The 6,029-nt window shown below is 64.8% G+C and overlaps 2 non-coding genes across 2 annotated transcripts; both read left to right on the top strand.

Annotated features, from left to right (window-relative positions):
• Positions 1–677: 677 nt before the first annotated feature.
• On the top strand, positions 678–796 carry LOC139180488 (5S ribosomal RNA). Its single transcript, XR_011564755.1, has one exon. It is a non-coding gene; the product is annotated as a 5S ribosomal RNA (ribosomal RNA).
• A 2,057-nt stretch (positions 797–2,853) lies between these two features.
• Positions 2,854–2,972, top strand: LOC139180444 (5S ribosomal RNA). Its single transcript, XR_011564716.1, has one exon. It is a non-coding gene; the product is annotated as a 5S ribosomal RNA (ribosomal RNA).
• The last annotated feature ends 3,057 nt before the right edge of the window (positions 2,973–6,029 follow it).

The following is a 6,029-nucleotide window of genomic DNA, read 5'->3' as shown; positions in this document are numbered from 1 at the left end:
GGTGGCTCCAGGTGGCTTTGGGCACCGGGCAGGTGCCGGGCAGGATGGGCGCTCAGGGCCACGGCTGGGCTGCGCACAGGCCCGCAGGAGGCTCAGAGGACCGCGGGCCCCAGCGGGCCCCGAAGCCAGAGAGCTCCGGGGCCACGTGGCCCTGAGCAGCGAAGGCCTTGGTGGGGGGGTGGGGGGGGGGTGGCGTGGGGTGGGGTGGGGTGGGGGGGAGGCGGGGCGGGGAGGGGGGAGAGGTGGCGGAGGGGGGCGGCGGCCTCCGAGCGGGGCCGGGCCTGGAGGGTCCCAGGGTGGGAGAGCGCCAAGACCTCCGCCCCGCCTCACCCCTCCGCGCCCCTCACCCCACCCCACCCCACCCCACCCCACCCCACCCCACGCCCGATCCGCCGCAGGCATGCCGGGCCGGCTGCTCCGGGTCCAGGGTCCCGGGTCCCGGAAGCCCCGTGGTCCCCCGGGCCGGGCCAGGCGGGTGCTGGCCGGGGGTGGCGGTGTGCGGGGGGCGGAGCGGCGTCGGCCGGCCACACGGCCGCCGGGACTCCGGTCGCGGGTCGTGCAGCTCAAGTGCAGCGCGCGCTCCGTGGAGAGCTGCGGCCGGCTGGGCCGAGCGGCAGGTCGGAGCGAAAGGCAGGCGCAGCGCAGGGCTCTTAGGGCGCCCGGCGGCAGCCGCCCCCGTCTACGGCCATACCACCCTGAACGCGCCCGATCTCGTCTGATCTCGGAAGCTAAGCAGGGTCGGGCCTGGTTAGTACTTGGATGGGAGACCGCCTGGGAATACCGGGTGCTGTAGGCTTTTCTTTTCTTTTCTTTTCTTTTCTTTTTTTTTTTGCCTCCCCTCTCCTTTAGCGCCCGCCCCCCACCCCCGCAAGCCCCACCTGCCGCTGGCCCCTCGCACCCCACCGCGCTCAGAGCGGTCGCCTGCCTTCCAGCCCCTCCCGGGGTGGGTGGCCGGGGCCCCGACTCCCGCTGCAGACCTGGGTTGCCTCCGGGCGGCCCGCGAGCCCCTCCGCATTCGGCTTCCAGGAAACCAGAGGACCGGCGAGGGCGGGGGTGGAGGGGGTGCTCTCTGTCTGGGGCTCCCTTGGCAGGCCTCAGGCACTTCTGGGCGGGGCCCCGGCCCCAGCCCCCGCCGCAGCCGCAGCCCCCGGCCCGTCCCCAGCCCCACCCCTCGACGCATCCTCGCAGGCAACCGCTGGGTCTCCCGCAGGCGCGCGCGCACAACACTCACACACACACACACAAAACAGTCACGCACACACACACACACAACCCCACCGCCGCCGAGAAAGGTCAAGAGCCGGAGACCACAGGTAAGGGAGACGGAGAAAGAGGGAGAGAGAGAGAGACAGACAGCAAGAGGACCACACAGACTTCCAAACCCCCGGCCGCCACACCCTGTCCCCTCCATTCTGGGTTCCCCCCGGCCCCCAGTCGACCAGACCCCACCGTCGCCCACCGACACACTCACACACACACTCTCCCGCACTCACCCTCTGGCCTGGGGGCGGGGGCTGGGTCTCGCCGTAGGTGGCCAAGCCGAAGGGGACCTTTGAGACCTCGGATGCGAGGAAGTCCGGGGGTCCCCACGGGTGATTGCCAGCCCCAGGGCACTGCGTCCAGCCGGGGCCCGCCGGCCCAAGGCTGACGCCCCCTCCCTTAGGGAAGCTGCTTCTGCCGCACGGCCTCTCTCTGAGGTGTGTCACGGTCTGTGCCAGTGTGTCTATCTCGGAGCGGATGCCATCCCCTGTCCCCTGTCCGTCTCCCGTTCTCCGTCTCTCTGTCAGTCGCTCGGTGTCTCCCTCTCTCTGTCTCTCCCTCCCCGTGTGTGCCTGCGCGCTCGTGTCTGTCTGTCTGTCTGTCTCTGTCTGCATCTGCCTCGCGCCGTCTTGGGAGTGTGTCTCTGAACCTTCATCTCTTTCTGTCTCTGTCTCTCCTGACCCCCGGCCTCCCACGGGTGCTATGGCTGTGGCCCTGGCTGCCGCGCTTGCGCCGGCCGGCTGTCTCCCGTGGCGTGGGTGCCTGCGAGTGTCTGTGTGTCTGTCCGTGTGCCTGCACGTCGCTCGTCTGCTCCCTCCGGAAGGTCCTGTGCTTGGAGGGCGGCGTGGGGGCAAGGGGGGCCTCGGGAGGGCGAAGGGGCGGGGCGGGGCGGACGAGCTCTTGGTTCACCGCGCTGGTGGCTCCAGGTGGCTTTGGGCACCGGGCAGGTGCCGGGCAGGATGGGCGCTCAGGGCCACGGCTGGGCTGCGCACAGGCCCGCAGGAGGCTCAGAGGACCGCGGGCCCCAGCGGGCCCCGAAGCCAGAGAGCTCCGGGGCCACGTGGCCCTGAGCAGCGAAGGCCTTGGTGGGGGGGTGGGGGGGGGGGTGGCGTGGGGTGGGGTGGGGTGGGGGGGAGGCGGGGCGGGGAGGGGGGAGAGGTGGCGGAGGGGGGCGGCGGCCTCCGAGCGGGGCCGGGCCTGGAGGGTCCCAGGGTGGGAGAGCGCCAAGACCTCCGCCCCGCCTCACCCCTCCGCGCCCCTCACCCCACCCCACCCCACCCCACCCCACCCCACCCCACGCCCGATCCGCCGCAGGCATGCCGGGCCGGCTGCTCCGGGTCCAGGGTCCCGGGTCCCGGAAGCCCCGTGGTCCCCCGGGCCGGGCCAGGCGGGTGCTGGCCGGGGGTGGCGGTGTGCGGGGGGCGGAGCGGCGTCGGCCGGCCACACGGCCGCCGGGACTCCGGTCGCGGGTCGTGCAGCTCAAGTGCAGCGCGCGCTCCGTGGAGAGCTGCGGCCGGCTGGGCCGAGCGGCAGGTCGGAGCGAAAGGCAGGCGCAGCGCAGGGCTCTTAGGGCGCCCGGCGGCAGCCGCCCCCGTCTACGGCCATACCACCCTGAACGCGCCCGATCTCGTCTGATCTCGGAAGCTAAGCAGGGTCGGGCCTGGTTAGTACTTGGATGGGAGACCGCCTGGGAATACCGGGTGCTGTAGGCTTTTCTTTTCTTTTCTTTTCTTTTCTTTTTTTTTTTTTTGCCTCCCCTCTCCTTTAGCGCCCGCCCCCCACCCCCGCAAGCCCCACCTGCCGCTGGCCCCTCGCACCCCACCGCGCTCAGAGCGGTCGCCTGCCTTCCAGCCCCTCCCGGGGTGGGTGGCCGGGGCCCCGACTCCCGCTGCAGACCTGGGTTGCCTCCGGGCGGCCCGCGAGCCCCTCCGCATTCGGCTTCCAGGAAACCAGAGGACCGGCGAGGGCGGGGGTGGAGGGGGTGCTCTCTGTCTGGGGCTCCCTTGGCAGGCCTCAGGCACTTCTGGGCGGGGCCCCGGCCCCAGCCCCCGCCGCAGCCGCAGCCCCCGGCCCGTCCCCAGCCCCACCCCTCGACGCATCCTCGCAGGCAACCGCTGGGTCTCCCGCAGGCGCGCGCGCACAACACTCACACACACACACACAAAACAGTCACGCACACACACACACACACAACCCCACCGCCGCCGAGAAAGGTCAAGAGCCGGAGACCACAGGTAAGGGAGACGGAGAAAGAGGGAGAGAGAGAGAGACAGACAGCAAGAGGACCACACAGACTTCCAAACCCCCGGCCGCCACACCCTGTCCCCTCCATTCTGGGTTCCCCCCGGCCCCCAGTCGACCAGACCCCACCGTCGCCCACCGACACACTCACACACACACTCTCCCGCACTCACCCTCTGGCCTGGGGGCGGGGGCTGGGTCTCGCCGTAGGTGGCCAAGCCGAAGGGGACCTTTGAGACCTCGGATGCGAGGAAGTCCGGGGGTCCCCACGGGTGATTGCCAGCCCCAGGGCACTGCGTCCAGCCGGGGCCCGCCGGCCCAAGGCTGACGCCCCCTCCCTTAGGGAAGCTGCTTCTGCCGCACGGCCTCTCTCTGAGGTGTGTCACGGTCTGTGCCAGTGTGTCTATCTCGGAGCGGATGCCATCCCCTGTCCCCTGTCCGTCTCCCGTTCTCCGTCTCTCTGTCAGTCGCTCGGTGTCTCCCTCTCTCTGTCTCTCCCTCCCCGTGTGTGCCTGCGCGCTCGTGTCTGTCTGTCTGTCTGTCTCTGTCTGCATCTGCCTCGCGCCGTCTTGGGAGTGTGTCTCTGAACCTTCATCTCTTTCTGTCTCTGTCTCTCCTGACCCCCGGCCTCCCACGGGTGCTATGGCTGTGGCCCTGGCTGCCGCGCTTGCGCCGGCCGGCTGTCTCCCGTGGCGTGGGTGCCTGCGAGTGTCTGTGTGTCTGTCCGTGTGCCTGCACGTCGCTCGTCTGCTCCCTCCGGAAGGTCCTGTGCTTGGAGGGCGGCGTGGGGGCAAGGGGGGCCTCGGGAGGGCGAAGGGGCGGGCGGGGCGGACGAGCTCTTGGTTCACCGCGCTGGTGGCTCCAGGTGGCTTTGGGCACCGGGCAGGTGCCGGGCAGGATGGGCGCTCAGGGCCACGGCTGGGCTGCGCACAGGCCCGCAGGAAACTAGACCCCACATGCCCCAACTAAATAAATAAATTAAAAACCCTCCTCCATCTATGTGCGTCCATGTACTGACACAGCCCACAGAGGGGCACTGTTAATGTGTTTGTGGATTTCCATACCAGGCACAGGAAGAACGGTGGAGAAAAGGAGAGACAAAGCAGTCTGGCTCCGAGTCCTCACTAGAACTTCTGGGGTCACAGTCCTTGCACAGGGTAGATCATACATTCTTCCTGGCTGTTAACTTCCCCTACTGCAGCTGCTGCTGCCAGTTTCCACCCCATGCTATTGCAGGGTAGTTGTGATCTTGTCCGCCAACACCAGCCCACTTGTGGTGGCAGCATGGCTCTGTGATCAAGAGGACTGTGAAGGCAAGTTCAGGCTGAGGAGGAGGGAGGCCTCTGCCACCAGCTTCTGCATCAGCTCCATTTCCAAGCACTGCCCTCCTTCCCTGCTGCTCCCACTCATAAGGAGGCACTCAAGAGCTTCAACCCACAGAACCTGGGCATTCAGGGAGCTTCCGAGTTAGAGAACTTTCTCGTTTCACCTTCACTGCATATATCTGATTAGGATATATTTGTAAGCACAGACATTTATAGGTACTCTGTTTGTGTTTTGGACTTGCACCCTGACCCAAAAATTAATTTATTTAAAAAAATACTGAAAAATTTTTGAGGAGTTGAATCATTAAATTCCCTACTTCTCTTATTTCTAACTTTATTGCATTTGACCTGGAAATGTAATGTGTAAAATTCATGTCCTTTTTACTAAGTATATCCTTTTGTTTACAGGATATGCATTTATTTATTAGCAAAACTGTTGGTTCAGGTGTTTTAAAAATTCATTTTGTTACCACAATCTTTTGGGTTTCTACATACAGGTCAGTTATGTTTCCAGTTTTGAGTGCTTAAAAAAAAAAAAAAAAAAAAACATTCTGGCCCTTCATATTCTCTCTTAGACTTTTCCTCTAGAGTCTGTGATCTAATACCTTTTTTGTCAATTAAGACTGCTTTGGCAGGCTTACCTTGGTGACTCAGACGGTAAAGAACCTGCCTGCAATGCGGTAGATCTGGGTTCCAGCCCTGCGTTTGGAAGATTCTCCTGGAGAAGGCACTGGCTACCCACTCCAGTATTCTTACCTGGAGAATTCCATGGACAGAGGAGCACGGCGGGGTACAGTCCATGGGGTCGCAAAGGACACGACTGAGAGCGACTAATACTTTCACTTTCAGGTCTAGATGTCTAGCCGGGTTCAGAGGGAAGATTTACGGCAGTCCAGAGGGAAAGAGAAAAAGGTGGCCTTCAAAAGGCAATTCCAGGTCCCTAGGTACCAGGTACTGTATTTCTGTTTTAAACTGGACTTACTGTTTCAGACACCCAGCGTGGGGCTTCAACGAGTTCTCCGTAAAGATCTGAGTAACCACAGAGGCTCCCCACGCCAGCCTCACTGCACTTGGCGGCGGAGCGGGGATCAAAGGAGAAGGCACGGCCCGAGGAGTAGGCAGAGCGGCAGCTAACCTAGCCGAGCTCCAGGAACCCCAGGCTGTGCTGTGCTGGCTGCCGGAAGTGCAAGCCGCTCGCTAGTC

The sequence above is a fragment of the Bos indicus genome, chromosome 28 (assembly GCF_029378745.1).
Source record: "Bos indicus isolate NIAB-ARS_2022 breed Sahiwal x Tharparkar chromosome 28, NIAB-ARS_B.indTharparkar_mat_pri_1.0, whole genome shotgun sequence".
Lineage (NCBI taxonomy): Eukaryota > Metazoa > Chordata > Mammalia > Artiodactyla > Bovidae > Bos > Bos indicus.
The sequence above is the reverse complement of the archived record's forward strand: the minus strand, read 5'-3'. Positions and strand labels throughout refer to the sequence as shown.